At 40.3% G+C, this 25,138-nt stretch overlaps 1 pseudogene; it reads right to left on the reverse strand.

The window, feature by feature from the left end:
- Nucleotides 1-471: 471 nt before the first annotated feature.
- LOC137234866 (transcription factor Sox-13-like) lies at nucleotides 472-1,258 on the reverse strand (annotated as a pseudogene).
- Between the last annotated feature and the right edge of the window lie 23,880 nt (nucleotides 1,259-25,138).

The following is a 25,138-nucleotide window of genomic DNA, read 5'->3' on the forward strand; positions in this document are numbered from 1 at the left end:
GGGTGAAATTCTTATCGAGGAATGTTAATTAAGAAATTGATTTTTCAGATGAGATGATTTTTTAGAACTTTGTATTAATCCCAAGTTAGGCAAAACTTTCCATTTTTTCTTTTTGATTTGGGTTCACGAACCAGAAGCGTGCAAAATTACGATCAAACTTTAGTGGAACAAAATCAGTGCAAATTCTCACAGCAACTACACAAACACTGCATCCATGAATTTTGTTCACTTTATTTAACCCTATTAAATGGATCCGAATGGAATCTTTGGCAAGGTAAAAAGTTATTATTTGCAACGCAGGATATGCCAATCCTTTGGCAATTACTTGAAAAGGTGCAATAAGTCTTACGAATGACACAACTATTTCATTTCACTTGGCAAACACAACTAATCACGACGCTTTCAATCTCCTTTTTGATCTCAAAAATGGCGCTTCGCCCCGTCATGCCGTTAGAGAAAAATGTCCACTTCTTATAGCGACTGCGCCATGGAAAAGCGCCGTGAAATGGTGTGATTTAACTGTGGTTGCCCATGGTGGATAGAATTTTTAAATTGGCTGGCACATGCCGTCATTGATGCTGATGTGGCTGAGACGGTAACCGAATGGCATATCTCTTGAAATCGAAAAGCTGTTTGTGGTATTTTTGAGTGGTTGCCACTAACAATCATGTCTGCAGCGTTGAGGAGCGCAGTAGTATTTCTTACATTAGATACGCTGGCACAACCAGCACCACTATCTGTTATTCCGCCTCCAGAGACTTTACCTCGGCACCATACCCGACGCAGTTCTGCTCGTCTATTACGCATCAACATTTTATATTCCGGAAGACGCATCTTTATGCCATCAACTATACAAGTTCTTTTCGGACGTGGCTTATAGCGATAATCTGGATGTTGTTCCATATGTAATTTAGACAGTTGCGGCAGTTCTTCATAGTATAGCTATTGGCATAGCCTTCCAACGAGCTCCCAGAATTTTGGAAATATTAGAATTATGCATATCAGGACAAGCCTTTAAGATTTTGCGAGGCTCTACTTTGGCGCACATCATGAAAACATTCATTGGCTGCTTTATATGTGGCTTATTGTGGCCTATATTTTCATGTAATTATGCGCTGGTTGAAGTCAGCAGTGAGGTTTTCTTTTTACAGATAACGTCATAGTTGAAATCAATCGATTCCATCACGCTAACTTCTTGTTTATGTTCTCGATTTTCTTGCTGATGTCTTTTACGAGATTGCATAGGTTGCAACACCATGTTATGAGAAGCATATAAGGTCTTTGCAAGGTGGTGGTGGTTATGATGATGCCTACCCTTTTGCTGTGCTTGTCCTGATTGCATCACGATTACCACATGATCCATGAATTAATTCGCCTGATCCGTATTATCACCACATCTTGATATAGAACCAATATCCCTGGATATATTTGTATAGCATATATTTTCTATAGTCAAATCTTCTTCATGGTTACTACCGTCGGCACTACTGCTTTTAGTAACTTGAACAATGGGGGCTACATTTAATGATTGCTTGTTTAAATGCGGTTGATTAATGTTGGTTTGTAAAGCGGTACATGTTGTTGTCCCTTCTGAACCACTCACACCTACATTCCACATTCTACAACCGGAAATATTTCCTCTAGTTTCCAGAGACATAGAATGAGCCTGACTAATGCTGGGCGACGTACATGGTACTGTTATATTTGCATTATTTTGCATTTCATGCTTAGTTGCATAAGACAAGAATTGGCATGGCAAACCGCCTACGGCAACCACAGCTACTGAAGCTGCTCGCATAGGATCCTTCAAATGTGAACAGGTATTGTTACTATCAATGGTAGGAGCAACAACGGACAAGCTTCCTTCTGGTGCTGGCCATGACATAGGTGAATGACTTCTTTTTAAATTTGCAAAGCAGGAGCGTTAGAAGTAAAAGCTATGGGCGTTGGACACATCGAAATCATATGTTTTGACAAATTCAGTGGTGCATCGGCTTGGAGTATATCATCTTGTCCTTCAGTCTTCTCAGCAAATCTTTCATTATCGCACATTCCCGGTTGAAGCAATTCTTCATTAAGAGGAGATGGCAAACATTGTTTAGAATTAATAGCGTCGTTAGCGTCCATTGAAAAATCTTCGTATTTATTAAATTTGTAGGGAATGGGGTTGGTTTCACTAAGGGCAGCTTAATAGCATCTGCCGACAGAGCCACGGATGTCCACTGTCGTTAAGATATTACCATGTTGTCGATCCTCAAAAGCAATATGGAACTTCAATAAAAAAATGATGATCTTATAATTGTCAGCCAACAAATCCATGAATGTCTTCTGTCGTCATAACAATTAGAAGTGCCGTGAAAAAATACGCGCAAGTCAAATTATTAACGCTCTATATTTGGCAGTGGTTGATCGACTGACTGATGTCCAAAATCTTCTTACAATGCAAAGCTCGAATTTGCCTAAAGAATTGAGTGCATAGTAAAAATATGAAAATATGTTAGCGTTAAGTTTGCATTATTGAACGATAGTGGCGAATGTTATTAGGATTATAGCAACTTGATATTACATACAGTACTGGTTATAAAAAAAAAAAAAAATAAGTGTGTGCGGTGCACACCCAGGGGAAGTTTACTTCTTTAATTTAGCATTTCGCCGTCTATCACGAGCCCCGTTGTTATCTTTCGACATATCGGTCCCTAAAGGTAACCAACAAAATTATGAAAATTCATTTGTTTACAGATATCGGTAATTCTATTTCTCACAAAACATCACAACCGTAATAAATTCCGATACAAAGACAAATCAAATGCAATTATAATGTAAGTGACGTTTCGCATTAAATGATTAAAAAACATATATTAAAGATAAATTATATGAAAAAAAAGAAATTATATGAAAAAAAAAAAACAAATTATAAAAAGCAGCCAGTCTCGAACCCGCGACCTTTGCGTGCTCATTCGCACGCTTACCACATGAGCCATATTGACGCTTTCATTTTCATGTCAACTGCCGTACTTAAGATTGCCTAACAACATTCATATGGTTGTTGTCCTCCAATTTCATTAAAGTTTTTCTCAAATGCATGCCGCTATAGAAGTAAACTTCAAAAATTGGAACAAAAAAAAAAAAAAAATTAGAAACAGTAGACAGCGTCGAACCCGCGAACTTTGCGTGCTACGCTTACCACATGAGCCATATTGACGATTTCATTTTCATGCAACCGTAATAAATTCCGTTACAAAGACAAATCAAATGCAATTATGATGTAAGTGACGTTTTGCATTAAATGATTAAAAAAACATATATTAAAGATAAAAAAGAAATTATATGAAAAAAAAAGAAATTATATGAAAAAAAAAAAAAACAAATTATAAAAAGCAGCCACCCTCGAACCCGCGACTTTTGCGTGCACATTCACACGCTTACCACATGAGCCATATTGACGCTTTCATTTTTATGTCAACTGCCGTACTTGAGATTGTCTATGGTGCTTTTGCCATATGAGTGTGGTGTGGTTTTCGCTTCGCAACAACAACATTCATATGGTTGTTGTCTTACAATTTCATTACAGTTTTTCTCAAATGCATGCCGCTATAGAAGTAAACTTCAAAATGAACTTCACGAGCTTTAAATGTTTACAATGCAGAAACATCAAAAGAACATAACAAAATATAACATTTGCTTAATTATTAATAATTGTATTTAAATAATTGTTTGCGCCGTTACAGCCTCCCCCTCTGATGAAGAAATCGTCCCGATGATGCAGTCAGCATTCAAGTTAGTTTCCTTGGGCGCAATGTTCTACCGTGTATAGAGTTGTTGTTGCTGTTGTGTGCATCATTTTCGACGTTTATGGATGTTTATGGACGAATTGTTTTGGTTGACTGAGGTATCGTTTCTAGGTCGTCCTCGTTTCCGATGAGGGGTAATTTGGTTTTACATCTTGTCCCACATACGGTGTTAAGTCTGCTACGTGGTGTGTTGCTATTGCGTTGTTATTATCAAGTGAACCAATAACATAACCCGATGAACCTTTCTTGGCTATAATGCGATATGGGCGATCTCTGCGTGTGGCAAACTTAGACGAAACACCTTCATTCGCTTTACTTAACACATACGTAGTGACCAATACTTTGCCACCAATATTGAAAGTTGGCTGTAACCTTTTTTTCTTATCGACGATGTGTTTGTCTTTGTCCTGCTGCTTTTCTTGCGTTTCGACTGTCACTTTTAAGGTATTGGAAATTTTAAGCAAATGAGGTGTTATTTAGGGCATAATATTCCCTGCTTCGAAAATAGCTTTTAGGTCATGGTGAACTTCAAGCGGGCTTCGTAGCTCTCTGCCAAATGTGAGGTATGTTGGTGTGCAGTTTGTACTTTCGCACTTTTCTTATCGAAGGCAAACATGTATCCCAAATTAAATGATTCTGCTTCACATAGATTGACAAATGGGTTTTTGAATCTCTATTTTTTCTCTCTACTGGGTGGAAAACGGGTGTAAACGATTGATAAAATCCTAGGGGGAGGGCCCCGAGCGAGTCCCCAAAACCATCTCGGAATGACCCTCAAATGACCCAGACGGAGTCACCAAAACCATCCCGAAATGACCCCGAGGGAGTCACCAAAACAATCCCGGAACGACCCCCAAATGAGCCTGATTGAGTCCCCAAAAAGATTCTGGAACTATACCCAAATGACCCAGAGGGAGTCCCCAAAAAGATCATTGAACGACCCCCAAATTACCCTGGGAGGACCCCGACGGAGTCCCCAAAACCATCCCGGAATTACCCCCAAATCACCCTGAGGGAGTTCCCAAAACCATCCCGGAATGACCCCTAAATGACCCCGAAGGAGTCCCCAAAACCATCCCGTAACGACCCCGGTAGGACCCCGATGGAGTCCCCAAAAAGATCCCGGAACAACCCCAAGTGACCCCGGGAGGACCCCCGGGTATACTCCCCAAAATCATCTCAATATTGCACTCAGAAACTTCTCCCCAAAATCATCTCAATATTACACTCAGAAGCTTCAGAACTACACGCGCACTGGTTACGCATATGAGTATATTTTCACGGCATCTCGAGGGTTTATTTTTTGTTTATTGTTATTCCATATTTTTTAAATAAGGAATAATAACTCAACTCTTTATTCAAAAGTTACAAAAATAAGAATGACCGATTACCACACTCAAGATATTTTGAATAACGATAAATGTTATTCATTATTCAAAAATGCTTGAATAAAAAATTACTTTTTATTCATCAATCAAATCTTCTTGAATAATGAATAAAAATGTATTTTATTTTTTTTCGTCAATCGTTATTCAAATTTGTTGATAACGCCCATCCCCGGTGGGAACTCTAGGAAAGGAATACCACTTTGGTCGGAGATGGATAAATTTCTCACGACAAGGTACGAAGTAGTAGAAAGGCCAAGAAAATCCCCGGACCCTAACTACATCTTCTCTCTCAGACGTTCAACACCCCCAAACGCCTCGAATTTGAGGAATAAGACCCAAATTTTCCATGCAGACTCTAGAAGGTAATCCTCTTAACAACTCTGTAATTCAAACCACGCACTGATGAGCTGTGTAAAATTCATAGTTTTAACTACCCAAGAGTGAATCGAATTTGTGAAAGAAAATAATTATCACTTGTGTGTATTGTCAAAAACGCTACTCCACTTCCAAGAACAACCCCACTCTCATAACTCCGGATCGAGCCAGCAAAGGAGAAAAGCTCGTACAACAACACAGTTAAGTTTTTCAAACATTTCTTCGTACGCATTACTACAAATTAGTATATCATCCATATAATGAATCATGTTTTCTTTCGGAGCCCGTTCCTGTATTTTTGACATTAACCGTTGAAATATTATTGGCGCATTTTTAAGCCCAAATGGCATTCTTTTAAATTCGTATGAACCATCAGTAGTAATAAAAGCAGTATACTTACGACTTTCTGATCCAATTTCAATTTGATAGTATCCACTATTCAAATCAAGCGTTGTGAAATATTCATACGGCGCCGCTACCTGAAGGCACTCTTCTATATTTGGAAGTGGAAATAGTTCTTTTTCTATTATCTATTCAACCGTGTGTAATCTTTACACAACTTATCACTACTATTTTTCTTTTTAAGAAGTACGACTGGGCTCGCAAATTCAGATTCATAACGGTGAATTATATCATTCTTTAATAAATCATTAAACATTTGATCAACTATTTGTTTTTTTTTTTTGGTTCTGGCACGCGATACGGAGATTGAGATACAATTTCATTTGATTTTAATTCGATTTTCACTTTCACCAAACCTGTTTTTCCAAGTTCTTTCAAAATATTAGCAAACACATTCGAATTTTTATTTATAATTTCCAAAAGTTTCGATTTTAAAAGCTTGTCATCAATTTCGCACCTTATTTTACTTTCATCAATTACATTATTTATTTCTTTCACTTCAGTTTCATGTTAACGTTCTATTTTAATCTTACTGTTTCGGAATATATTACATATAATTTATTTTGTACAAATATAGGTCACGGTTTCTGTACTTAGTTAGGCATTCTCTATATTTGTAACAGTTTCTTTCCAGTTGTTCTCATTGTAATTATTATTGGTACGTAGGAAATATGTATGCATATAAATAGGTAATTGTATTAAATGTTCTGTTATTATTTTTGGTACATACCCAAATGGGTTCATACTCGTATTAAATAATTTGCTAGTTTAGTCTTGCGATGAAGCTTGTACGTGAATAAACTCTTTCAATTACTAACCGTGGTTTTCATTTACTCGTCGCCTTCACGGCATTTATCACCATTGGAACTGGTCCTTCGAGCCGGATCGGCTCCATTTTGTTTTTCAAATTATAAATTATTTAAATAAAAATTAACCTAGCAAAGTCTTTTGTCAAAAAGGTTGGCAGAATACAATCTTCTTGTACAATCTCGCGGGCGCCTCATGGGTGCCATCACTCGTCTGCTTCCATTCGCGGAAGTTCCTCCCGAGGACATTACGAGGGACCAGGTTAGCACCAGGCTCGAACGCCTGCACGAGATATGGAAGGAGTTTGTGCATACCACAGATCAAATGTAAAAATACGTAGGCAGTCCGGAGTACGCCGATCCAGAGGTAGATTATGCACTATATGAAGAAAATATATGCTAGCACGTGGGTTGCTACTTACTTTAAAATCGGGCCTGCCTGCGCCCGAAGAACACGACGAGAACAGCGCTAGAAGCAACAAGACCGACAGTGTTATCTCAAAGTTGGCTGAACAGCAAGCATCACTGCTCGACATATTCGCCCAGGTTTCTAAACCATCAAAATATATTGAAAATGACTGACCAAAAATAAATATCCCATCCTTCTCGGGAAATTAAAAGTATTGGGCTACATTTCGCGATTTGTTTGTTAGTTCTGTGGATTCGAAAACCACTTTAACTAATGTTCAGAAGTTCCACTACCTGACTTCGTTACTGCGCGACGAAGCCGCTAGTTTAATGAAGCACTTGCCAGTGACAGACATTGCCTACAAAACAGCATGGCTAAGGCTGGGTGATTGCAACTGTTAAAGGCAGTGATGCAGAAGTGATGTATATACAATTATTATTCATTTATTGAATATTAACACTTAAAACTAACAGTAGAAATTTATGTATTGAAGGTAGATTTAGACAAATGATATTTGAAAGGTTTTAATCAAAGATTTATAAAATGATGTTAATGAATTGAATGATGTGCTTAATTACTCCTTCCGCGATGGCACGTATATGTTCCGATGACTATCGCGCAAGGATATTGGCACATGTAAGATGGACAAAGGGTTCACCGCAAGTGCGTGAGTTGATTAATATAAATTGACAAACCTACGATACTGTTTGGAGATACTTCCTGGATGGATTTGATTGGTGAGAAACTGAATTGATTGAATCTGCTTGAAGATGGGTGTACTTCGTTGGTAGACTTCGACTTTCTAGATGATGCTTGATTACAGATGAACGATATGCCCATGCGACTAGCTGATGATAACGAATAAGAAGAGAGCGAAATGACGGATTGCAAATGTATATATAGAAGATCACGTCATTGGAAGGCAACTCCAATGAGTGTTGGTTGGACGTAATGGATGGCAACTCCCATCGACTTTACTTGCAGGGTTGTATGAGCGCTAGTTATGTGACCGAAAGTCACTTATCAAACGGATAGTGACCTAAGGAATGGAATACTATTTAAGTGAGCACAACTCACTTAAACAGCTACAATCGACCGCGACACATCGTTAACTCTTTTATCGACATGTTTATGAATCTGACGACAACGTCGGTTGAAAATCCAACCTTGCTATGCAATATTTTTGATGGAGCTCATGAAGTTATTCGGGGCCTGGAAGCTTCAAATCAAACTAGTCGCGATTGTTGGTTAATTTATTTGTTGTTAGCGAAAATGTATCCAGAGTCTAGGCGTCGTTGGATAAATGACAGCAAAGCAAAATCTGCACATTTCATTGAAGAATTTCTACGATTCTTAGACTCCCGTTGCGAAGAGTTGGAGTTAGGTGTTCGCAGGAGCAATAGTTCGTCGAAAACATCTGAGGCGGGTAAGCAGTCGCGTGCCTTAGTAGCCACTGACTCAAATACTCCATCATGTATAAAATGTAGTTCCAAAAAACATAGCATCGCGAAATGCCCAGCATTTGCCTCACTTAGTATTGAAAATCGTCGTAATTTTATTAAAGGTAAATCTCTTTGCTTCAATTGTCTAATGGTGGTCATACATCGTATTCATGTTCAAGCAAATTCCGTTGCAAGGGATGTCACCCACGTTACCACACTTTGGTTCACCCTGCTAGAGCGACATCGTTGTGGGCGCCAGCAGCGAGCGCTTCTTCCATTTCTCCGAAATATCATCGACCCCGTGGACAACTATATCACATGTTGCTCGCTCATGCTCAACAAATAGTTCAGAGCACATAAACGCAATTGATAACTCGCAAGGGAGTAGCAATGATTTTATTTTGCCCACAGCTACTGCTTACATTCAGACTGCAGCGAATTATCGGATTGTGCCTCTGAACTCTCTTATATTACAGAGCGCTGCGCACAAGGCCTAGCCCTCTCGCGCTATTATTCTCGTGTAGTTCTTTCAGGTATACCATCGGTCAATGCCGAAACTACGCGTGGACAATGCGCTCTACGTATCAAATCTCGAGTAAGCAGTCACATGTTAGATGTCAACGTTAACGTTCTTAGCGGAGTTACGTCTCCACTCCCAAGAGAACCAATAAAAACAACTACAATAATTCAGCTCGGTGGGCTTCCCCTCGCGGCGCCGTCATTCCATAAGCCAGCGCATATTGATATTCTGCTTGGCGTACAGTAAGTATGGGATATCTTCACAGCGGATAAAATCTACGACACGCATAGCAATGTTATAGCCGTATCGTCTATTTTTGGGTGGATAGTTACAGGTATGCCACCAAATCCTATACGTCACTCAATTTCGCTAGTCACTCTAGCTGATATCGATAGGTCTTTAAAACAGTTTTGGGAGATTGAAGAGGCTCAGATACCAGTAGATAGTCGGGAGATTGACTATGCTGAAAATTATTTTACCACCATGCATTTAAGATCAGCCGATGGCAGGTATGTAGTGGAGTTACCATTTCATCAACCAAACTTCACGTTTTTGGACACAATAAGCGGAGCCTTGGCATGCTTTCTAACAGTTGAACGTCGTTTAATGAGAGATGATTCACTCAGACACAAGTACGTGGAGTTTATACTAGAGTACATTAAGCAAGGGCACATCAGGGAGTTGGGTTCTGATGAAATATAATGGAAAATACCTTTACATGCCTCATCACCCAGTTCTGGGGCAAAGCTGCGAGTTGGTTTCGATGGTTCATTTAGGGATGCGAATGAGTTATCACTCAACAGTGCTCTTTGCACAGGTCCAAACATTCAAAGAAATCTATTTGTTGTTTGCTTCCGTTTCCCAATGCATAGATTTGTTTTCTCCGCCGATATTGTGAAAATGTTTCGACAAATTTGGGCAGCCGAAGATTATCGAAATTATCAGCGCATTTTGTGGCGCGAATCTCCGAAGGATCGGGTTGGTCATTTTCAACTTAGTACAGTCACCTATGGAACATCATCAGCACCCTTTTTAGCCGTAAGAGTCTTGAAGCAGCTTTCTAAAGACTACGCGGAACAATATCCGCTAGCATCGAAAATATTAGCGGAAAATTTTTATGTTGATGACGTGTTGATCGGTGCTGAAACTGAGGAAAATCTGCTTGAAATAAAGGATGAGCTTTGTCAGCTAATGTCACGTGCTGGTCTAGAGCTAAGTGAATGGGTATCTAACTGCCCAAGCCAAAGTTCAAGCCAGCAGGATCAAAATATAATGAATTTTGCAGAAGAGGGAACAGCAAAGGTCCTAGGTTTACGTTGGGATCCAGTAGGAGATAATTTAGTTTACAAGGTATGTGTTGAGGATTCGGCTAGTGTTAGTAAAAGACGGTTGTTGTCAGAATTATCGCGCATATTTGATCCGCTGGGATTATTGGCGCCTGTCATTGTTCAGTACAAAATTCTGCTTCAGAAATTGTGGTTGCTTAGCTTGGATTGGGATACCCCGCTGCCCAGTGCGTCTGGAAGGTTATGGCTAAAATATCTCAGCGACATGGAAAGTATTAAAAGGGTTTCTATACCCCGCTTTGTGTCGACGTCAATAACAGATGCTATAGATCTACAAGGTTTTTGCGGTGCATCCAAGCAGGCCTATGTAGCCGTAGTATACTGCCGCACCCAGGATCGAGATGGGGCATATCATGCGCATCTCGTTGCTGCTAAGACGCGAGTAGCTCCCCTGAAGCAAATGTCGTTGCCGAGCCTGCAGCTATGCGGTGCATTGCTATTATCACGTCTCATTAGCGTTATAAAAGAAATTTTACCACAAAGCGTTATTTTAGTTAACACGTGGCATGATTCGACGATAGTTTTAGCTTGGCTTTCACAATCTCCAGCAAAGCTTAAGACCATTGTTGCGAATCGTACGTCGGAAATTATTGACATTTTTACCACGCCGCGTTTGGAACCATGTTGTGTCCAAAGAAAATCCTGCCGATTGCGCTAGTCGAGGTATGCCTGCAGCCGAGCTGCTCAATTTCAACATTTGGTGGAACGGGCCACCATGGTTACGCGACGAAAGGGGCTTCCAAGAAGCGCTTCTGAGAAGGACCCCTTACAAAACAACTACAGACCATGATGTGAACAAAGAACTTAAGGCTAACACAGTAAAGCTTGGTTCTAACTGCTCCAGAATGCAGCCACTCACTTAAAAATCTTGTTGAAAAATCATCTTCTTGGATCAAACTTGTTAGAACTGTTGCCTATATTCTGCGATTCATCAAACATTTACGTCCACATACCAGGGGGACCACTGAAGGCTATTTGAAATATCACGAATTTGAAGATGCAAGACGAATACTTTTGCGATATGTACAGGATTGCTTTAAGGAATTTCGAGAAAATTTGGCGAAGAGAGAGGTGTTGTTAAGCAGACAAATAAACATATATATCCTTTTGATAATTTAAGCTTTCTGCCAGAAGCCACCTTTAATGCTAGCGGTCCCGCATAATCGCATCCACTATTCTCGAACGGATATGCCTGCCTACTCGAATCGCAGGGAGATCTGTCATCATTTGTTACGTAGATATTTGCCGTTGACGAAACCATTTCACGCACTTGAAAGTAAGGCTGCGAATTAAGTTCCTGGCTTCCAAACCCAATATTTTTGCCGGATAATTACAAAATGTGCTGACACCCCTGGATGCAAATTTTTTGTGTTCCTCCTGTAGAAACAGATACGTAATTCGGTGCGACTTCCATCTATCTCCGCGTAACGAATACGCCCTCAAACCAGCATCAAGCCGCACTCATCAATAAACGGATTAAATTTTAAGAGCTTGGAGCGGGAACTTAACTCCCCGCGGGAACTTAACTCCCGCTCCAAGCTCTTAAAATTTAATCCGTTTATTGATGAGTGCGGCTTGATGCTGGTTTGAGGGCGTATTCGTTGCGCGGAGATAGATGGAAAAATTGCCGAAGTCGCACCGAATTACGTATCTGTTTCTACAGGAGGAACACAAAAAATTTGCATCCAGGGGTGTCAGCACATTTTGTAATTATCCGGCAAAAATATTGGGTTTGGAAGCCAGAAACTTAATTCGCAGCCTTACTTTCAAGTGCGTGAAATGGTTTCGTCAACGGCAAATATCTACGTAACAAATGATGGCAGATCTCCCTGCGATTCGAGTAGGCAGGCATATCCATGCGAAAATAGTGGATGCGATTATGCGGGACCGCTAGCATTAAAGGTGGCTTCTGGCAGAAAGCCTAAATTATCAAAAGGATATATATGTTTATTTGTCTGGTTAACAACACCTGCTATTCACTTGGAGCTGGCAACGCACTTAAGCACCGATCGTTTCCTGGCAGCATTATGCCTATTCATGTCACGTAGTGGAAAGTGCTCCCAAATATTTAGCGACAACTGCAGAAATTTTCTTGGTGCATCTCGTCAATTGGATGAAATGCATAAGGCACTTATGTCACAAGAGCGTAATTAAATCATTTCTGCATCCTTGGCAGAGGACGGAATCCGATGGAATTACATACAACCACATGCACCGCATTGGGGAGGAATATGGGAGTCGGAAATTCGATCAGTCAAACTCCATCTACGAGGCGTTATTGGCAACCATGCTTTAACCTTCGAACAAATGCATACCCTGTTGTCTCACATTGAAGCACTGGTTAACTCCCGGCCACTTGGAGCAGCGCCGGACACTGACATTAACTACTTATCTCTTTCCCATTTTTTAATAGGTCGTCCATACACTATGGTACCAGAAGGAAAGTTGTCTGATGTTGAACCAAATAAACTGACTATTGGCAGCACGTTCAAAACATGATGCAGGGGTTTTGGCAGCGATGGCATATGGAGTATTTAGCCTCATTACAGCAAAGGCCCAAGTAGACAAACGGGACTCCAAACATATCAATAGGAAGCATAGTGGTCGTAAAGGAAATTAACGTACCTCCTGCTCGATGGTTACTCGCAAAAGTAATAGAGATATACCCGGGTAAGGATGGTCTGGTTCGTGTTGCAAAGTTGAAAACAGCATCCGGAAAATTTATTCGACCTGTCACGAAAATTGTGGTACTACCTACATTCTGAAACACCGTTTCAGGGTACCCGGGATATTTCAGAATATATTACATATAATTTATTTTGTACAAATATAGTTCACGGTCTCTGTACTTAGTTAGGCATTCTCTACATGTGTAACAGTTTCTTTTCAGTTGTTCTCATTTTAAGTATTATTAGTATGTTAAAAAAATGTATGGATATAAATATGTAATTGTATTAATTGTTCTGTTATTATTTTTGGTACATACCCAAATGGTTTCATACTCGTATTAAATAATTTGCTAGTTTAGTCTTGGGATGAAGCTTGTACGTGAATAAACTGTTTCGATTAATAACCGCGGTTTTCATTTACTCGTCGTCTTCACGGCATTCATCGCCACTTACCATATTTGATAATTAATCTCAATTTATTACGCACAAGGTTGTCTTGCCCTAATAAAATATCGCAAGGTAATAATTCGTCATCTGCTACGTATAGATTAACCGTTATATCAATTTCATTGACCATTAAGTTTGTTTCCCATACCTCATTTGCATGTCGACTACCACCACATATTTCAGTAATCTGTATGGCACAATTATTATATTTGCCACCTGTTTTGTCACTCACAGATTTTCTAATCATGTTACAGGTTCACCCGTATCAATAAACGCTTTTATATTTTGTCCACCCAATAACGTGCCAACTTTAAAATTATCATCATATTGATAAAATGCATTTCTTATTTTTGCTACAGGCTTACATTCCGATTCACCTTTTGTATGCACTTTCTTACATCCGTTCTTTGTTTACGTTGTGGGTTTTGACAATTAACGGAAATATAGCCTATTTCATCACAATTATAACACTTCACAGTCTTATTTGTTTTGGTCTCATTTTTCTTATTAGAATATTCACTCTTGTTTTCATCCATATTTGCTTGATCTTTAACTTCGAACTTTGTTTGATTACGCGACATACTCATCGGCAAATTCGTTTCATACTCTTTTAATGTTTCTCTTAATTCTCTCAATGTATTTATTTTTTGAGCAGCTATTGCTACTTATAGTTTACGATTACGTAGTCCTTCTCTCGCGTATTTTACCATAGCTGTTTCGCTCAACTTATATCGTCGCCCAAATGCACTCACACGAAAACAATAATCTTCCCCAAAGGTGCACAAATTACACTATTCACTCTTTCAATAAATTCCTCAGCTGACAACGAAACATCACCTGCCGAGTCGAAGTCTGGAACAGTTTCAGCTATTTCACGCACTGAATAATTACTTCGCGGTACCGGTATACTTGAATTTTTATTTGTGTAAGGAGACAAATTACTTACACTTCGATCTCGTTCGCTTTGCTCGATATTCACAACACTATTTAGAGGGTTGTTTTGCACATAACTCAACATATTTTTGAGCATTCCACGCAACTCATTCATTTGTTCGTCATTATTTTCAACGCCCGTAGCTTCTTCCGTTTCGTTTTCATCTTTGAATTCTATTTCATTTGAAAAGACAACAAGGTCAATCAAGCGACTAATGATCGTAGTTTTTGTACCAGTTGAGAGAGCATTTCTCTCTTGCAACAAAAGTTTTAATTGCGCGACAGGCAACGATTTTATGCTTCTAATTTTTACGAAAGTTTTACCGAATTTACAAAACAACACCACAAATTACACGCACGATTTTTTTATTCCAAATGGATTTCCTTTTGTCCATCTATCTTTTAGAATGCACTGGTAAACCTTTAGCATATTTCACGTTATAGACCTCGACACGATTATTCAAACACGTAGCTGCTTTTAAAGAGAAATGCATCTTTGAACGCTTTGCACATACTTCCACCTCGTGTACGCGCGAACCGTCTCACTTCTGAATTGAAAGAAAAATATTAACCGAATGGATTGTTTTTATATTTTGATTACGAAAAAGTTAATTATGTAGTTAATAAGAATATTTTTCAAGAAGAATAAGTAAGGACGGGGCTGTGCCGAAGACTTCATACCTTTCATGAATGGGGTTGAACAAGAATCTTATTCCATTCGTAATCTCCAAATAATCGGCTGTATAAGATAAGAAATATATAGTGAAAGGATGTACATACCTAAGCGATTTTTAAGATGAATATTGTGACGAATATTAGCATCACTAAGCTGATACTAAATAAACAATAACGCAGCAATAAAAACTCATGAAGCAGCCACTCGTACATGCATGAACTCATCAATCATCATTTACACACATATATAAAAGGCAACGAAGAGATAACTCACACACAGATGGAGTCATCAGCCGAGTTAAAGTATTTTGTTGATAACTAATCCAAATTTTTAGTAGTTTATGCCTATTTGAGTGAATTATTATATTCTTATTTTCATTTTCTATATTGTAACGAATTTGCTGCAAATCCTCTTATTTGCAATCCTCTGCTAAGTTCGAATCACTAAACTGTTGAATAAATAACTCCAATATTGAGTAATGGAAAAATGGCCTTTATTAAAATACTTCACAATAACACTCAAACTGTGCAACGAATAGCTTGCTTAATAACCACACTGATTAATAGCTCAATGAAACTCTACTATTCAAACTAATACTGCTATTGCTCGCTAGATATCGTCTTAATCGAAACTGCTTGACAACTCAAATCAAACTGAATTCCAGCGCCTCTACATCTGCGGCCTTTTATACTCTCTGGTTTCCTCGTTCGCATCTTCTAGAATTTACTAGCATTGTCCATGAGCTCTAAAACTTCTCAGCTATAACTAAAATGGCACGATTTTATAGCTTCTCTCATACCCCATGCTTGTATGTGTGAGCAACACTTCCACAATTATAATTGCCTACATTTAGGAGCATCTCAAATAAGATGCCTGCATATGGTTGTGCCTTGCTTCTCAGCTGCGTGTACCTACATATGTGTAGACATAATGATTGATTCGTTTATGTAGATACAAGTGACTGTCTGCTTTATTGTTGTTGTGACTTTATTTACTTAGCATCAGACTAGGGATGTGAGTATCACTTAGTGTCACTCATAGTCGTCACACTGCCCTCCACCTAAGTCTGATCGTCCCGATCAGACAAATCTCCCGATCTAAACGCTGCTAGCATCTCCAATTGAACCACTCTTCTACATTGAGGTTTCTCAATGGTTTGTATGCGGTAGATGGTGTCACTGATCTTCTTCACAACTTTGTACGGGCCTTCCCAACTGCACCGAAATTTGGATGGAACACCTTTCTGTCGGTGGTGGTTTTATAGCTGTACCAAATCTCCCTCCCGGAAACCTTCTGAATTATTTTCCTTGTCGTACCTGTGTTTCATCTTACTACTCATTATCCCGGATCATTCCCCCGCACTCTGCTGCTGAGCCAATGAACTATTTCGTAGAGCTTGCGCTTGACGGATTGGTTTCGCATACTCAGCATCGTTCCCACGTTTCACAACAGTAGTGCGCTCTGGCTTGAAACTGCCCTCGCATTTTTTCTGGGAAATTCGTTGCTTCGGTGTTGTGCGTCCATTAGGTTTTGTCAATGCCGATCTTTTTCTCGCAGGTACTTTTAATTTCGCTTTATTTGGCCCATTCGATCCATCAACTTTTACCCTTGACTTTCGTGGCTTTTGTCGCCCTTTCTCCACCAGTACTCGATTACTGCTGAAACTTTTTTCCAAACTGAAGTTAAGTGGCACATCCTAGTTCTTATAGCGCATAATTTTTCTCCGCATATCGATCCTGATGTCATGGTCAACCAAGAAGTTCACTCCCAATATGACTTCATCAATGATCTTCGCCACAACGAATTTTTGTAAAACCATGACCTTCCCAATTAGGACTTCACATATCACTTCTCCCTGGACTTGGTTATACTCGCCTGTGACCGTACGCAACTTTGCTCCAGGTAATGACTTTACTCTCCTGTGGACCAAATCAGATCGAATCAAGGAATGAGAGGCGCCCGTATCTACAGTCAGTACATGTTCTTTGCCATCCACATTCCCTCTGACGGTAAGACTGCTCGATTTTCTACCAATTTGCAACACAGATATCACAGGGCATTCAATAGCTGGATCTAGCTCTCGATCTCTACCTCTTACTCGCTCTTGCTCATCTTCTCCAGGTTTGCGTTTACGGCCACCCACATTGTTGGAACTACTAGGATCAAGATCGCAGTGACGGGCATTGTGACCGGACTTCCCGCATTTGAAACATTTGATAACTTTTTCACTCCGCTTTTGCGATCCTTGTCTTCTCAAACTGAATCTTAAACACCTGGAAAGGAACAGAGCCGTCAAAAGTTGGAGCTTTTACCTTCGTATTGCTTGCTGAAACAACTGGGGGAATTAGTTGCAATTCCTGTATACGACCTCTCAAAGCATCCACCTCTGCCTCGAATTTTTCTTCAAACTGCGTTATTTTCTCGTCCATACGCGCTTCGAGTTTTGATGATATACGTGCCTCTTGCTCTTTCAGGTGTGTTTCCATCTTTGATGTAATCTGTGTCGACATTTCTGAAATACGTGTCTCATGTGATTCCAGCTGGCATGCCATATATGTCTTCTACTCTTCCAGTTGAGATGACATTTGCGACGACATTTCGGATATACGTGTCTCCTGTGCTTACATCTTGGATGTTATACGTGTCTCCTGCGATTCCAATTGTGATGACATATACGTTTTCTGTTCTTTTAGTTGAGATGACATATACGTTTTCTGTTCTTCTAGTTGAGATGACATATACGTTTTCTGTTCTTCTAGTTGAGATGACATAGTCGATGTTTGAGCAGATAATGCAGCCAAAATCATGTTCAAGTCTGTGCTCGTAACTGTCTGCGATGTTTCGCTTTTCTCTTCAATTTTTGTTGTTGTCTCGTCCCCATCAGGATAAAAGACATACTCGTACACATCAATTCCTTCTGCTTCCATTGCCTCTCATAGCCGTGCCTGAAGTTCGAGTTTAACGCCACTTGTATTCAATCCACGGCTCTCCAACTCCTTCTTCAGTTGCTGAATCTTCAATTCACTTAACTTTGCCATGTCCTTGTTGTCCTCTGGAATTTATTCTACAATTCCTCTTCTGACACCAATTGTAACAAATTTGCTGCAAATCCTCTTATTTGCAATCCTCTGCTAAGTTCGAATCACTAAACTGTTGAATAAATAACTCCAATATTGAGTAATGGAAAAATGGCCTTTATTAAAATACTTCACAATAACAGTCAAACTTTGCAACGAATAGCTTGCTTAATAACCACACTGATTGATAGCTCAATGAAACTCTACTATTCAAAATAATACTGCTATTGCTCGCTAGATATCGTCTTAATCGAAACATCGCAGACAGTTACGAGCACAGACTTGAACATGATTTTGGCTGCATTATCTGCTCAAACATCGACTATGTCATCTCAACTAGAAGAACAGAAAACGTATATGTCATCTCAACTAGAAGAACAGAAAACGTATATTTCATCTCAACTAAAAGAACAGAAAACGTATATGTCATCACAATTGGAATCGCAGGAGACACGTATAACATCCAAGATGTAAGCACAGGAGACACGTATATCCGAAATGTCGTCGCAAATGTCATCTCAACTGGAAGAGTAGAAGACATATATGGCATGCCAGCTGGAATCACATGAGACACGTATTTCAGAAATGTCGACACAGATTACATCAAAGATGGAAACACACCTGAAAGAGCAAGAGGCACGTATATCATCAAAACTCGAAGCGCGTATGGACGAGAAAATAACGCAGTTTGAAGAAAAATTCGAGGCAGAGGTGGATGCTTTGAGAGGTCGTATACAGGAATTGCAACTAATTCCCCCAGTTGTTTCAGCAAGCAATACGAAGGTAAAAGCTCCAACTTTTGACGGCTCTGTTCCTTTCCAGGTGTTTAAGATTCAGTTTGAGAAGACCGCAGCAGTGAACAACTGGAGTGCGGAAGATAAATTTCCTGCACTATTCGTGGCATTGAAAGGATCTGCTGCTGAAATCCTACAGACGATTCCCTAAGGAGAGCGGAACAACTATGAAGCATTGATGGCCGTTGTCGAGTGACGTTATGGAAGCGAGCATAGGAAACAGATACTCTAAATTGAGTTGCAAAACCGTCACCAAAGACCGAATAAGACTTTGCAAATGCGGACGCACCCGTGGATTACACCCAGAGGGTAAAAATCCAGAGTTTTATAAATAGCATACGGGACGTGGAAACGAAGCGAGCTACATACGCAAACCCAAAGCCAACATTTGCAGAAACGGTATCCCATGCACTGACTCAAGAAACAGCATTGCTTCTGTGTAAGCCAGTTTACAAAGCACGCCGTGTGGAGATAGAAAGGCCAGAGAGGGTAGACGCAATATTGGAGGCGCTGAAAGGATCGCAAAAGCGGAGTGAAAAAGTTATCAAATGTTTCAAATGCGGGAAGTCCGGTCACAATGCCCGTCACTGCGATCTTGATCCTAGTAGTTCCAACAATGTGGGTGGCCGTAAACGCAAACCTGGAGAAGATGAGCAAGAGCGAGTAAGAGGTAGAGATCGAGAGCTAGATCCAGCTATTGAATGCCCTGTGATATCTGTGTTGCAAATTGGTAGAAAATCGAGCAGTCTTACCGTCAGAGGGAATGTGGATGGCAAAGAACATGTACTGACACCTGGAGCAAAGTTGCGTACGGTCACAGGCGAGTATAACCAAGTCCAGGGAGAAGTGATATGTGAAGTCCTAATTGGGAAGGTCATGGTTTTACACAAATTCGTTGTGGCGAAGATCATTGATGAAGTCATATTGGGAGTGAACTTCTTGGTTGACCATGACATCAGGATCGATATGCGGAGAAAAATTATGCGCTATAAGAACCAGGATTCGCCACTTAACTTCAGTTTGGAAAAAAGTTTCAGCAGTAATCGAGTACTGGTGGAGAAAGGGCGGCAAAAGCCACGAAAGTCAAGGGTAAAGGTTGATGGATCGAATGGGCCAAATAAAGCGAAATTAAAAGTACCTGCGAGAAAAAGACCGGCATTGACAAAACCTAATGGACGCACAACACCGAAGCAACGAATTTCCCAGAAAAAATGCGAGGGCAGTTTCAAGCCAGAGCGCACTACTGTTGTGAAACGTGGGAACGATGCTGAGTATGCGAAACCAATCCGTCAAGCGCAAGCTCTACGAAATAGTTCATTGGCTCAGCAGCAGAGTGCGGGGGAATGATCCGGGATAATGAGTAGTAAGATGAAACACAGGTACGACAAGGAAAATAATTCAGAAGGTTTCCGGGAGGGAGATTTGGTACAGCTATAAAACCACCACCGACAGAAAGGTGTTCCATCCAAATTTCGGTGCAGTTGGGAAGGCCCGTACAAAGTTGTGAAGAAGATCAGTGACACCATCTACCGCATACAAACCATTGGGAAACCTCAATGTAGAAGAGTGGTTCAATTGGAGATGCTAGCAGCGTTTAGATCGGGAGATTTGTCTGATCGGGACGATCAGACTTAGGTGGAGGGCAGTGTGACGACTATGAGTGACACTAAGTGATACTCACATCCCTAGTCTGATGCTAAGTAAATAAAGTCACAACAACAATAAAGCAGACAGTCACTTGTATCTACATAAACGAATCAATCATTATGTCTACACATATGTAGGTACACGCAGCTGAGAAGCAAGGCACAACCATATGCAGGCATCTTATTTGAGATGCTCCTAAATGTAGGCAATTATAATTGTGGAAGTGTCGCTCACACATACAAGCATGGGGTATGAGAGAAGCTATAAAATCGTGCCATTTTAGTTATAGCTGAGAAGTTTTAGAGCTCATGGACAATGCTAGTAGATTCTAGAAGATGCGAACGAGGAAACCAGAGAGTATAAAAGGCCGCAGATGTAGAGGCGCTGGAATTCAGTTTGATTTGAGTTGTCAAGCAGTTACGATTAAGACGATATCTAGCGAGCAATAGCAGTATTAGTTTGAATAATAGAGTTTCATTGAGCTATTAATCAGTGTGGTTATTAAGCAAGCTATTCGTTGCACAGTTTGAGTGTTATTGTGAAGTACTTTAATAAAGGCCATTTTTCCATTACTCAATATTGGAGTTATTTATTCAACAGTTTAGTGATTCGAACTTAGCAGAGGATTGCAAATAAGAGGATTTGCAGCAAATTCGTTAAAATATAGAAAATGAAAATAAGAATATAATAATTCTTCACAATAACAGTCAAACTTTGCAACGAATAGCTTGCTTAATAACCACACTGATTGATAGCTCAATGAAACTCTACTATTCAAAATAATACTGCTATTGCTCGCTAGATATCGTCTTAATCGAAACTGCTTGACAACTTAAATCAAACTGAATTCCAGCACCTCTACATCTGCGGCCTTTTATACTCTCTGGTTTCCTCGTTCGCATCTTCTAGAATCTACTAGCATTGTCCATGAGCTCTCAAACTTCTCATCTATAACTAAAATGGCACGATTTTATAGCTTCTCTCATACCCCATGCTTGTATGTGTGAGCGACACTTCCACAATTATAATTGCCTACATTTAGGAGCATCTCAAATAAGATGCCTGCATATGGTTGTGCCTTGCTTCGCAGATGCGTGTACCTACATATGTGTAGACATAATGATTGATTCGCTTATGTAGATACAAGTGACTGCCTGCTTTTTTGTTGTTGTGAGTTTATTTACTTACCATCAGACTAGGGATGTGAGTATCACTTAGTGTCACTCATAGTCGTCACACTGCCCTCCACCTAAGTCTGATCGTCCCGATCAGACAAATCTCCCGATCTAAACGCTGCTAGCATCTCCAATTGAACCACTCTTCTACATCGAGGTTTCCCAATGGTTTGTATGCGGTAGATGGTGTCACTGATTTTCTTCACAACTTTGTACGGGCCTTCCCAACTGCACCGAAATTTGGATGGAACACCTTTCTGTCGGTGGTGGTTGTATAGCAGTACCAAATCTCCCTCCCGGAAACCTTTTGAATTATTTTCCTTGTCGTACCTGTGTTTCATCTTACTACTCATTATCCCGGATCGTTCCTCCGTACTCTGCTGCTGAGCCAATGAACTACTTCGTAGAGCTTGCGCTTGACGGATTGGTTTCGCATACTCAGCATCGTTCCCAGGTTTCACAACAGTAGTGCGCTCTGGCTTGAAACTACCCTAGCATTTTTTCTGGGAAATTCGTTGCTTCGGTGTTGTGCGTTCATTAGGTTTTGTCAATGCCGGTCTTTTTCTCGCAGGTACTTTTAATTTCGCTTTATTTGGCCCATTAGATCCATCAACCTTTACCCTTGACTTTCGTGGCCTTTGTCGCCTTTTCTCCACCAGTACTCGATTACTGCTGAAACCTTTTTCCAAACTGAAGTTAAGTGGCACATCCTGGTTCTTATAGCGCATAATTTTTCTCCGCATATCGATCCTGATGTCATGGTCAACCAAGAAGTCCACTCCCAATATGACTTCATCAACGATCGCCGCCACAACGAATTTGTGTAAACCCATGACCTTCCCAATTAGGACTTCACATATCACTTCTCCCTGGACTTGGTTATACTCGCCTGTGACCGTACGCAACTTTGCTCCAGGTAATGACTTTACTCTCCTGTGGACCAAATCAGATCGAATCAAGGAATGAGATGCGCCCGTATCTACAGTCAGTACATGTTCGTTGCCATCCACATTCCCTCTGATGGTAAGACTGCTCGATTTTCTACCAATTTGCAACACAGATATCACAGGGCATTCAATAGCTGGATCTAGCTCTCGATCTATACCTCTTACTCGCTCTTGCTCATCTTCTCCAGGTTTGCGTTTACGGCCACCCACATTGTTGGAACTACTAGGATCAAGATCGCAATGACGGGCAATGTGACCGGACTTCCCGCATTTGAAACATTTGATAACTTTTTCACTCCGCTTTTGCGATCCTTTCAGCGCCTCCAATATTGCGTCTACCCTCTCTGGCCTTTCTATCTCCACACGGCGTGCTTTGTAAACTGGCCTACACAGAAGCAATGCTGTTTCTTGAGTCAGTGCATGGGATACCGTTTCTGCAAATGTTGGCTTTGGGTTTGCGTATGTAGCTCGCTTCGTTTCCACGTCCCGTATGCCATTTATAAAACTCTGGATTTTTACCCTCTCGGTGTATTCCACGAGTGCGTCCGCGTTTGCGAGATGAGCCAACCTTTCAACATCCGAGGCAAACTCCTGCGAAGTCTCACTCGCTCTTTGGTGACGGTTTTGCAACTCAATTTGGAATATCTTTTTCCTATGCTCTCTTCCATAACATCTCTCGACAGCGGCCATCAATGCTTCATAGTTGTTCCGCTCTCCTTCGGGAATCGTATGTAGGATTTCAGCAGCAGATCCTTTCAATGCCACGAATAGTGCAGCAACTTTATCTTCCGCACTCCAGTTGTTCACTGCTGCGGTCTTCTCAAACTGAATCTTAAACACCTGGAAAGGAACAGAGCCGTCAAAAGTTGGAGCTTTTACCTTCGTATTGCTTGCTGAAACAACTGGGGGAATTAGTTGCAATTCCTGTATACGACCTCTCAAAGCATCCACCTCTGTCTCGAATTTTTCTTCAAACTGCGTTATTTTCTCGTCCATACGCGCTTCGAGTTTTGATGATATACGTGCCTCTTGCTCTTTCAGTTGTGTTTCCATCTTTGATGTAATCTGTGTCGACATTTCTGAAATACGTGTCTCATGTGATTCCAGCTGGGATGCCATATATGTCTTCTGCTCTTCCAGTTGAGATGACATTTGCGACGACATTTCGGATATACGTGTCTCCTGTGCTTCCATCTTGGATGTTATACGTGTCTCCTGCGATTCCAATTGTGATGACATATACATTTTCTGTTCTTCTAGTTGAGATGACATATACGTTTTCTGTTCTTCTAGTTGAGATGACATATACGTTTTCTGTTCTTCTAGTTGAGATGACATTGTCGATGTTTCAGCAGATAATGCAGCCAAAATCATGTTCAAGTCTGTGCTCGTAACTGTCTGCGATGTTTCGCTTTTCTCTTCAATTTTTGTTGTTGTCTCGTCCCCATCAGGATAAAAGACATACTCGTACACATCAATTCCTTCTGCTTCCATTGCCTCTCATAGCCGTGCCTGAAGTTCGAGTTTAACGCCACTTGTATTCAATCCACGGCTCTCCAACTCCTTCTTCAGTTGCTCGATCTTCAATTCACTTAACTTTGCCATGTCCTTGTTGTCCTCTGGAATTTATTCAACAATTCCTCTTCTGACACCAATTGTAACGAATTTGCTGCAAATCCTCTTATTTGCAATCCTCTGCTAAGTTCGAATCACTAAACTGTTGAATAAATAACTCCAATATTGAGTAATGGCAAAATGGCCTTTATTAAAGTACTTCGCAATAACACTCAAACTGTGCAACGAATAGCTTGCTTAATAACCACACTGATTGGTAGCTCAAAGAAATTCTACTATTCAAAATAATACTGCTGTTGCTCGCTAGATATCGTCTTAATCGAAACTGCTTGACAACTCAAATCAAACTGAATTCCAGCGCCTTTACATCTGCGGCCTTTTATACTCTCTGGTTTCCTCGTTCGCATCTTATAGAATCTACTAGCATTATCCATGAGCTCTTAAACTTCTCAGCTATAACTAACATGGCACGATTTTATAGCTTCTCTCATACCCCATGCTTGTATGTGTCAGCGACACTTCCACAATTATAATTGCCTACATTTAGGAGCATCTCAAATAAGATGTCTGCATATGGTTGTGTTTGCTTCTCAGCTGCGTGTACCTACATATGTGTAGACATAATGATTGATTCGTTTATGTAGATACAAGTGACTGTCTGCTTTATTGTTGTTGTGACTTTATTTACTTAGCATCAGACTCGGGATGTGAGTATCACT

The sequence above is a fragment of the Eurosta solidaginis genome, chromosome X, assembly GCF_040869045.1.
Source record: "Eurosta solidaginis isolate ZX-2024a chromosome X, ASM4086904v1, whole genome shotgun sequence".
Classification (NCBI taxonomy): domain Eukaryota; kingdom Metazoa; phylum Arthropoda; class Insecta; order Diptera; family Tephritidae; genus Eurosta; species Eurosta solidaginis.